This window comes from Chenopodium album, chromosome 9 (genome assembly GCF_948465745.1).
Source record: "Chenopodium album chromosome 9, dcCheAlbu1.1, whole genome shotgun sequence".
Taxonomy (NCBI): Eukaryota; Viridiplantae; Streptophyta; class Magnoliopsida; order Caryophyllales; family Amaranthaceae; genus Chenopodium; species Chenopodium album.
The window spans coordinates 39851398-39862951 of record NC_137842.1 but is presented as its reverse complement, the minus strand read 5'-3'; the positions used below and the strand labels follow the sequence as shown (position 1 = coordinate 39862951).

The window sequence follows — 11554 nt, the reverse complement described above, 5'->3', positions numbered from 1 at the left end:
TCACGAAAGAATTCATCTCCCAACCTTATAAAAGCATAAACTCGATCAGAATTTCGAGTGAGCTTTTCTGAAAAAAAATTCTCTATCTTTGAAAGCTCGAAATACACTCTAAGGGAAATAGTTAGTTCATCTCTTACAAACTATTTATGCACACAGTAAGAATTGTTTTGTAATTATCTCTTGTAAGCTTTGAGTGGAAGCATTTAGAGGGAAACAAAGGGTTTGTATTGAATCACTAAGAGGTTAGTGATTGGGTAGCATTTACGAGTGTGAGTGCAAGTGCTTGTGAGTTCAAGTGCGAAGTGACACCTAGAGTTAGGTGTGGGGATCACGAGTGTGATCATTTGTAATTGCTTTTGTTTTTCAGAGTTGATTAATAAAAGTAATTAGGGTAGTGGAGGACGTAGGCTCAGAGTTGAGCTGAACCTCGTTAAATCTTTGTGTTGATTATTTATTGTATTTTCTGTTTCCGCTGCAGGACCAGTTCATCATCTGGTCCCCCTACATAAATAGAAGAAAATCCAATAATTTCTAACACTGCCCTGTACTCAATTCAACCCCCCGCTTCTTGAGTACCAGCTGCACTTTCATGGCGCCACAGTCCAAATCATTGCGCCGTTATGGAACATCGATCTGGGACTGTTTCCAATGTTTTCCTCTAAAGGGATTAGCCTGAAAGTCGTACTATGTCCAGTTTGATCAATTTATTTACTATAATCATTTATCAATTAACTAATTAATTAAATTAGCAAAGTCCTTTTAGTCATTATTTTTAGGGTTGTTCTAAGCTATACCCCTAAGGTAGTTGAATCTCTAAGGTGTACCCATACTTTTTCAAATTTGTAATTTGTGCCCCTCCACTCACTACCATTAATGAATGGTACCCTCCTTGGGACTTCCACGTCACCTAAATTTAACGATAAATTTAATAGAAAAATGATAAAAGGTAAGGAAATGGTAGGACTTAGCCACCGCAACCCTAATAACGAAAACTGAAGCCACGAAATCACATTCTGAATTAACTTTTAAACAACTAATAAGGGGATAAGGAGTTGAAGGGCATAGCGTAGAAACTTAAAAAAGCATGGGTACACCTTAGAAACTCGAATACCTTAGGGGTCTAGCTTAGAAAAACCCTTATTTTTATTTATTTAACTCATACACAAGTCAAACAAACGGTTAGAAAAAAAAAAACACATGCATACAGCAAATAATGCACAAGTAGTCACATAGTAACGATATAATGCAATGAGTTTGCAACCTAACCATGGCTCTAGTTATCTAAAGTTCAGGATAGGGGTTAGTCAAAGAGGGTTTAAGGTTATGAGTCTGGATGCACTGCGCGGAAGCCTTACCTTTGGAAGGGTCGGCGCGTGTGGATGGGATCCCGCGAGTTAAACTCGCTTCCATGGTTTGGTGAATTCAACATTCTCAAAGGGTTATGTCCATATGTAGAACACATATGGGTTTCAAAAAATAAGGAAAAATTCAACCAGGAAGTAAAACCGAGCAAACATTACTAGAAAACTAGCTAGTCGAAACAAAATGCTAGATTTTTGGCTCAACAGTGAAAGAATTCAGCGTGAGAAAATAACGTCGTCATCTGGTGCTGACGCTGTTTTCTTAACGCTAATTCCTACATGCCTCGACAACTTTCTATTCTTGAATTTTCCAATTTTATTGTAGCATTATTTTGATTTTAGTTGTGAATGATATTTCCCTAGATTCCTACGTGGAAAAATCCTATGTTTTTACTCATTACGGATGGTCTTTCCACTGAGAACCTTTTTATGCTTATGCCAACAATGTTAATAATAATTACGCACATGAAATACTTTGAACTTTTCGTGTCTCATACACTCATTCTAAATCATTGCCAAAATAAATTCTAGGAATTAAAATAGAAATACTCCCCAGTGGATTCGCTAAAAACTGTAGGGAATATTTCAAGTCATCTCACACTTGAGCCCCACTGCGATCATACGTTACATTTAAAGCATGGTGGCGTCCAAAGGGAAGGAAGCTAGAGCAAAAGAGTCGCCAAAAAGTTTTAGGAACTTGTAAACTTTTCAAAGGGTGAAGGTCACACCCCTTAGCGATCCAGGAGGTCGTTAACTCGAATAGGTCTTGGAGCATGACTGGAAGTTCGGGGATGAGGTACAAATCCAACCTAAAAGAGATTAAACTTGCCTTAAAAATAGGCCTCTACTTTTTTCTTCTCGTATTCATGTGCGCTTTCTGACTAACATACAATCAATTGGTTTACCCTAAACCTGTTTAATCTATGTTGGTTGAATATTAATTCATAAATAAAACTATTATTGGCGATCACTTGAATTATAATCATATTAGCACTAAAAAAGATTATTAATTATCTTATTAAGCATGATTACAAGTACAAATTCCCTTTGAACATTTATAAAAGGTGTGATCAAGCAATAACAATAATAATATATCATCAAGAAACATAATATTCTTACCAATAATAATCATATTAATGCGTAATTATATTAGCATGATCCTAGGCATGATACTAACAAGATTTTAGGAATTACGCACATGAGATACTTAGAAATTTTGGAGTCTCATCCACTCATTCTAAATCATTGCCAAAATAAATTTTAGGAATTAAAATAGAAATCCTCCCCAGTGGATTTGCCAAAAATTGTAGGGAATATTTCAAGCATTATCCCAAACATGAACCTCACTGTGATCATACATTTAAGCATGGTGGTGTCCAAAGGGAAAGAAGCTAGAGCAAAAGAGTCCCCAACAAGTTTTAGGAACTTAAAAACCGTTCACAAGGTGAAGGTTACACCCCTAAACGATCCAGGGGATTGTTAGCTCCAATAGGTCTGAAACCATGACTGGTGTTCGGGGATGAAGGTACAAATCCAACCTAAAAGAGATTAAACCTGCCCTAATAATAGGCCTCTACTTTATTCTGATCGTATTCATGTGCGCTTTCTGACTAACATGCAATCGATAGGTCAACCCTAAGCCTGTTTAATCTATGTTGGTTGAATATTAATACACAAATAAATCTATTGTTGACGATCACTTGAATTATAATCATATTATCCTAAACAAGATTATTAATTATCTTATTAAGCGGAATTACAAGTACAGATTCCCTTTAAACATGCATAAAAGGTGTGATCAAGCAATAACAATAATAAGCAACACAATAATCATAAAAATAATTATAAAAATAATAATCAAGTTAAAAATAAAGCATAATATTAATAGCAAAATCCTAGGCATGATACTAACAAGATTAATATCAAACCCTAGCATGTCACTAAACATTAAAGTTCAAACCTCTAACATAACACCAACATGATATTAGGAAAGAAATAGGAAGCATTATTTTAATCATACTTGATATTAGAGACACTAGTAGAAAAAGCCTCATTTGCGTCGCTCATTTATAGTGTATTTGCGTCGCTTCTATGAGCGACGCAACTGCTCGCGACGCAAATGACTTTTAAGTCATTTGCGTCGCTCCTAGGGGCGACGCAAATAAGAGTCATTTGCGTCGCTCCTTTATAAACAAGCGACACAAATGACTTTTTTTATAAACTTATTTTTTGTCATTTGCGTCGCTCCTTTATAAACAAGCGACGCAAACGACTTTTTTTAAAAACTTATTTTTTGACATTTGCGTCACTCCTTTATAAAAGAGCGACGCAAATGACTTTTCTGATAAACTTATTTTAAGTCATTTGCGTCGCCCCTTTATAAACAAGCGACGCAAATGACTCTTTTGCTAAACTTTTTTTGTTATTTGCGTCGCTCCTTCATAAACAAGCGACGCAAATGACTCTTCCAATATATGCATTTTTTGTTATTTGCGTCACTTGTTTATGTAGGAGTGACGCAAATAACTGAGTAGACAATACAAAACTGTTGTATTTGCGTCACTTGTTTGTTTAATGAGTGACGCAAATGAGGTGAATTTTTTTTTTTTAATTATAATATAATAATTGCCTTGTATATGTTTGTAGTACCTGTTTTCCTAGGTATAAAGTAATATGCTAACACTAATATAATTGAAATTAAAATGCAATATTATTGAATAATGCAAATGTAAATTTCGGCAGAGTCTCCTTTGTAATTTGGCCTACCCATAAAATTGGGAATGACGGCATTATATTAACAACCTGTCCAATAAGATTACATCTCAATATCATAGACATTATACTCATAATCCCAACACCAATTAACCAAATTACTTCATTTCAAGCCTATAATCCAAAACAAGAGTCAAACATGCGCTAAGTGGTAAATCTAAAGTTCAACATTACATATAAAATACTCTGCCCAAATATCTCGGATCTCATTTATCTCCTCCTCGGTGTACGGTGTAGTTCTTGAAAAATCCTATCAACACAACAAATATACAAGAGGAAAGTTTTAATTCAAGATTGTAGCTAACATCAAATTGTATTTATCAAACAAAAAATGAAATATTTGACAACTCATACCTGAATAAGATCTTCACTGCTATGGTGATGTTCAAGTATTTCGTACATATAACGCATGACGTAGTAGCCACACTCACGTCCACCCAATTGTTGAGGACACTACATGTAATATATTTGTAAGTTGAATTAAATTGCTATACTTCAATTATTAAGAAACTAAAATTTAGGGTCAGAAATTAAGGTAACCTGTCCCAAATGCCATGTCAATTTACTTCCCCTAGATTGTCCACTGAATGCCTTAAAACTTCGAAAAACACTACACATTTGAAACAAATAACATATATATTACCCTTACACACATAAAATCATGACATTAATAACAAACTAGACTTACTTTGTCATTGCAAACTTAATTGCTAAATTTCGCTTCTGCCTCAAAGAATCAAAGATGATGACTTCACGCTTAGCCATGCATAAGACCAAAAGAACCCAATGATTCCTACATAATAAATTAGACACACATTTGTAAAAGAGTAAAATAATATCAACAATTTGCAAAGTTCAAATAAATACAAGTTCAAAGTTTATACTTTTCATGGTATGGGCATAAGATGAACTGCTTAGATTTTTGTTTTTCCATCACATGTGTCATGTATAGTAGGATACGATCAGCATCACTATGCAAATAGGTTTCTGAAATCATTTCCGGACACATGAATCCAATGGAAGCCACTTCCTCCGTATCGAGTAAGTCACTCAAGGCCCTACATATATATCATGTAATAACATTATAAATGGTATATGCAGCATTTCCCTACAGTTCTCCAAGCACACAATGTAGATAATCGGCTATCAACATATGTACCCAGAGAACAATCGGGAAATAGTGAGCCATGATCTTCTTAGATCCAAAACAATTCAAGTAGTTATCACCTAAATGAGATAGAACATTCAAGAACAGTCCCAAACCGGGGACTATTCAAGACTTACTCCTAATGAGTAAGCCCTGAACGGGTATCTAAGTCAATGATGCAATTATTATTGCAATTCCAATCAATTATATCACAATTAAAACTCTCATACAATTCACAATCATTATACCAACCAGAACAAATAAGTTAATATTGCAAAGAATGGTTCAGATATATATACCACAAGTGAAGACAATCTCGTATGCGTACTACCGCCTTAATCGTTTGTCCACAACCAGAACCTCGAGCAACTTGTGGAATTCACTTCCGCATAATTAAGAATCTGCCATAAAAAATTACATATATTAAACCAACATAGTTGATTCAACTTAATCTACCATGTATGTGACATAAAAGTTGTTATTCGGCATTGATTCTATTCTTTAATCCTCTTTTTGTTTTCTTTTCTGATCAAATTTGACTTTATTACATATCTTTATAAGTAAAGGTGGGGGTGCATAACTGCATATGTAATAGTCAGGTGTGACGGGGTTCAAGCAATGCAAAGAGCAGGAATCTTAGTGGATCATAATTTTCACCAAAACCTTACCTAATTAATTAATCATACTAATAATTTTCTTCATAAAATCAGATCAAGCAACCCATTCCTAAGAGGTATTCACAATATTTGACTCACGTGACGCCATGTCAGTCCGTAGGAGTAATTTTTTTATTAATGGCAGATCTACTGGTACCGTACTCACCCCCTTTACTTTATATCTTATTGTTTATAGTGGACAGGAATACATACAACATATACTATATATGATGATCACAGAAAGTGACCAAACCAAAAGGGACAGTCCAAATATTAAGTATCTTTGTCCCTGTGATTATGATAATCACTTTGTCTGACCACGTATTTGCGTGTGTGCTCGTGATCCTAAATCTCATAGAACAAGAGCGAGCACGAGAGAAATAGAGTTCAGGACATTACTGAAAGTGCCTAAGTAGAGGTACTTGTTCTCATAAACGCACCCAATTCGTGCTTCCCATCGCCCATTATGATGATGCCTACAAAAAAATTAAATGATAAAAAATAATTTTAATAAGACATTCAAAGAATCATAGATGTCAACTAGTAGTATATTGCAAAACAGCAACTGTAAAAATCTACAGACTAAATGCAAACAAATTTGCAGAACAAATGGAGCACTAACAATTATCCATAGTAAAAGAACACAATCTATTAAATTACTTTAGTTTGAAGTTTGAAACTTCAAAGAAACCATGGTATTTCAAAAAAAAAAAAAAAAAGCCCCAAAAAACTTTTACCGCAAATTGTATCCAGGCTTTGAACAGTGCAATAGTATTTCACTGGGTGGAAGAACAGATCGCATAAAAGCAGGCTTTGCAGGTGAACAACTATGTCAAGTTGACTGCACTCCTACGCCAATAACATGAAGTAATAATAAGCTCCTTACTTAACTAAACTACATAGAGAAAGTAAAAGACAATTTCCTACACGCCAGAGAAAAACTAAGGCTGAGTACATAACCTGTGAGGCTGTGATACCTTCACAAGTATCCGCCTACTTCTAAAGGTCAAAGACCCAAAGAGAAAAAGTTCAATATTTGCTCCATAATTATACCGTACATAATATTGAAAAGATCCCAGATGATTAAGCCTAGCATTCCAATTACAATATCACTTCTCTATTAGGACATAAGCTAGAGGCCTGGCTTATCATGCAACATTTTTAGGGACTATGCAATATGCTCAAATGACTATGCTATTCTATAGACTGTTCAAAGATGCAAACAAGCAACCAGTAAAATATTGCAAAACAGCCATATAAATTCAATGACTATGCAATATGCTCAGATGAAAATTGACTTCAAAAATTCAATGACTGAAATTCACAAGTATGCAATATGCTCAAATGAAAATTCAATGACTGAAAATTATAAAAATTCAATTAAATCTGCCATATAAATTCTAATTAGTGAACTAACACTAAACCTGAAATTAAACCAAGTCCGAGCCGAAATCGATTGAACATAAAAGATTGAACATTCTAATTAGTGAACTAACACTAAAAGTTCAAGTTAAATGCTACATTCTATCTACCATGAAAAGATTGAACATAAATAGAAGCAATCTTACCATAGGTGAAATTGATTTCTAAAATTCAACAATGTCGAGCCGAAATCGATTTTTGGGGGCGAAATTAAGCAATTTTTCCACTCGAAAATTCAAAAATTCAACATTGCTGTAATTTGCTTGAACTTCCTCGGGTTTTTGGGGGCGAAATTAAGCGATTTTTCCACTCAAAAATATTAGATATTGCTCGAATTTTTTCAGCAGGATTTTTAATTGAATTTTTTGGGGTTTCTACGGTTCGAATTCGTATGGAATTGAGTACATTTTTTGCTCGAAATGGGGGATTTTTGGTCGAAAATAATCAACTTTTCTGGGGTTTAAGGGTTCGAATTAATTAGGGTTTTTGGTCTAAATTTTAGCTCGAAATTGCTCGGATTTGCTGCCGATTATGGGTGTTGAACTTGATTGCGATTTTGGATGTTGAATTTGCTGGGGATTTGCAGTTTTTTGGGCGAATTTGTGGGTGTTTTTTGGGCGAATTTGTTGGATTGAAGGGTCGAAATTGAAAAGCTGGGGATTTGCAGTTTAGTGAATTAGTGAAAGTGAAAAGCTAAGGTCAAAAGCGCAGAATGGGTAACCTAAAGCAGAGTTATTTGCGTCACTTCATAATAAAAATGCGACGCAAATAACAAAATCTGAAATGCTGAAAATTTGTTATTTGCGTCGCTCATTTATTAAAAGAGTGACGCAAATTATTCAGTGCCTTATTTGCGTCGCTTGTCAGTAAATGAGTGACGCAAATAATAAACTTATTTGCGTCGCTTTAATAAATAAGAGCGACGCAAATGATAGAAAGCTAACATACATTTGTTTTTTGCGTCGCTTCTTTAATAACAAGCGACGCAAATAACTTTAAAGTATAGTAAAAATACACATTTGCTTCGTTCTTTAGAATGAGTGACGCAAATATGGCGACGCAAATGAGGCTTTTTCTACTAGTGAGATATTAATTATTACCCTAAACATGATGCTAGGAAGCAATAAAACATCCTAACATGATACTAGGAATCAACAAAATAATGTAAGCATGATTTCTTTATCAAAAAATCAATGAAACAAATAAATTACTTACTTCGATGCCTCGTATCTCTTTCTAATAACAAAATACAACCGTTAGTAACTTCAAGTAAAATAATAAAAACAAACAATTAAATTAAATAATTGAAATAGAGTTTAGGGACCAAACCCTCAGAAACTATCAACCTTTCGCGTCTAGGGCGAAGGCAACTTCGAACTTGGCTAGGTGTGTCTAGAACTATTGTATGAGGAATTTTGAGAGAGGGAAGGTTTAGAAAAATAATAGAGAAAGAAGGAAAGCTTCTAGCGTTTAGAGAGAGAAAGATAAGATTGTAGATATAGATGATTTGAAAACAGGGAGATACGACCCCTGTTTATAAGAAAAATAGCACGAGATCAAAGAAAATCATATTCACAATAAAACTCCTTCTGTCGCAAACGACAGAAGCCAACGCAAAACGGCGAGCTCATTGCTAGACAATGAGGGCCAACACTAGACGATGAAGGTCAGCGCCTGGCGACGACTCTGTCATCTCACGTTGGTCCAAAAGTGAACGCGCTCTTCCACGAGTAATCACCTTCAACACCTGTTGCAGGTAATTATGCGTTCGAGCGGTTTCAAAATCAGATTAATATATTTTATTCTAAATAAAACATTATTTTAAAAATATTATTAATAGGCCCTCCCTTAGATCATCAGGCCACCTTTGAAATTTATTGGGCCTAATCTAATTCAATCCATAACTTCCTCATAAGTCATCAGAATCGGGCCTGTAATATATCATTTGAAAGCTCTTTTCGAGCCCTATCCAACTACACCATTATAATACTTTTATTATGGACCAAACCAAATTAGACTGGATATTTTCATAAATAGGTTTGGTTTTGGGGAGAGACATTTGGGTGTCTACAGAAAGAGAAAAGGTATAGACGGGAAAAGATAAAAAGAAAAACAAAAGAAAAAGGAAAAAGAAAGAAGAAAAGCAGAACAGGGATAAGGGGAAGGCACGCCCGGTTAGGCAACCATTCGCTTGGCCGGGGGATTATAGGGACAGAAACTTGCTAATCTCGCGCCCGATTAGGTGGTTCCTTGCCCTGTCGGGCGATTTTGTGTCCTCGATATAGCTGCTTCACGCGTCGGTTGGGCGCCATCTCGCCCGATCGGGAAAAATTTGTCATATACGGACCTCTACTTGTGCCCAGTCGGGCGGATGTTTGCCCAGTCAGGCAAAATTGATGCCACAATTTTCCTTGCTCTCACGCACTTTGCCCGATCGGGCAGATCCTCCGTGGTTTGAACTAAAGATTCTTTACTACTACTTGCAAGGGGTACCTCCATGGCCTTAATTTGCCTTGGTTCTCCACTTGACTGAGCCATTGCAACTCGATGAGATGGAACTCTCACTATGGGCTCATTTTTCACACCCTGTTCACTTTTCTGCACTTTCTCATCTTCAAAACCAAGCCCTTCACAATATAGAGCTCTCTCTATCCACTTCCTCTTTCCTTTCCTGCAGAAGATGCAACACGAGATACCGCCTCCAAGGGATCTTTACAAGAGCTTGGGGCTTTTTAAACAATTATTATCAACTACATCAATACTAAAACACTTCTCCTCTATCATGGGGCTTTTGGGGGCACTATTCAAAATAAAAATAATATTATGATCCCCTACTAATAGTGTCAGTTTACCACTTTTCCCATCTATAATTGATCCTGCAGTATGAAGGAATGGTCTGCCCAAAATAATTGGAGTTTGTAAATCTTCCTCCATATCAAGAACAACAAAATCAACAAGTATATAAAATTTACCTACTCCAACAGAAACATCTTCTAAAACACCTAAAGGGTATTTAAGAGAATAGTATGCCATTTGTAGAGTAATATTGATAGCTTTTAATTTACACATGTTTAATTTATTTTGTAGTACGGCACTGCATTTTGCAGTAAAAGCGACTGTCTTTACCTTACTAATAGATATTTTCCTAGTCAATATTTCTTTCATGAATTTAGCATATGCAAGAATTTATGTAATTAATTCTATAAATCCTAAATTTTGGCTTGACATTTGAGATTTTGTTCCGACGCTCGATTTTGACGCTCCAAGCTCGAATTTCCGTCGTCTAAATATTAATTACTTGGGCGACTCATTAATTCCTTCCGAATTAATTCGTCGCGTTGGCTCGTTAGGTTCTTGGGTGTGACCCAAAGGGTTCAGTCAAGATTAAGTTGTATTATTAATTATACATTAATATTACTGGTCGGAAGCGGCCTCAACCCAGGCTTTCCGATAACTTGACCTCACTGAATAATTAGCTTTCTAATAATTTTGAACCCCCTATCGGAATAATACACTAGTTTGAAGGACACAATTCCTTTCAATCTCCCACTTGCCCATCCGAACAAGCGAGCTTTTAGTGTATAGCCTTTCTTCTATGTCACTTAATGTCTCTGCAAGAACTGTAAGATAAGATTATTCGTCATCCCTATTACGACCAGAAGTTTTTCTCGAAATCCAAGTTTGACTGTCAATAAACATATGATTTCTAAATCTATCCGAGCACGGCCATGGATTTTCACAGTCTCGTTCTTCGAGATGCCTTGTAAACAACAAAGACATGTTCCCTATTATTAGTAGGGGACATTTCCAGTTCTGTAATGTAAGCTTCTCTTACTAAGAGGACCTAGCCTCTCGTATGTCGTCGTTATAATCTCCATGTAAGGTAGAATTTTGACCGACACCAAAACAGACTAGTACTCAAACAAGAGAACTAACAATACTCATGGTCGAGGAAAAAGGTTCCGATAGTAATAATGAGAAATATACTTATGACGATTTTAAATCTCTTAAAGTATTCTCATTGGTCGATCCGACATGGTTCTAACCCAATACCTATGTAAATGATATATGTCCTCGTAGCACAAGAAACGGTGCTATAAGTCATACTACACACTAATCTCAATTTGTCATTAATCGTCCACCGTTTAAATGACCTTGATTAGAGATAATTTTCGATTAAGATATTTAACGTTCAC

The 11554-nt window shown here is 35.5% G+C and overlaps 1 long non-coding RNA gene across 2 annotated transcripts; it reads right to left on the bottom strand.

Annotated features, from left to right (window-relative positions):
- Positions 1 to 4821: 4821 nt before the first annotated feature.
- Positions 4822 to 7605, bottom strand: LOC145559755 (uncharacterized). 2 transcript variants are annotated; one of them, XR_014092928.1, is made up of 5 exons: positions 7505 to 7605; positions 6336 to 6412; positions 5580 to 5681; positions 5018 to 5191; positions 4822 to 4926 (listed from the first exon to the last, which is right to left on the bottom strand). It is a non-coding gene; the product is annotated as an uncharacterized LOC145559755 (long non-coding RNA). The 2 variants fall into 2 exon arrangements; XR_014092929.1 differs by lacking the exon at positions 7505 to 7605 and adding an exon at positions 6674 to 7073.
- Positions 7606 to 11554: the final 3949 nt, after the last annotated feature.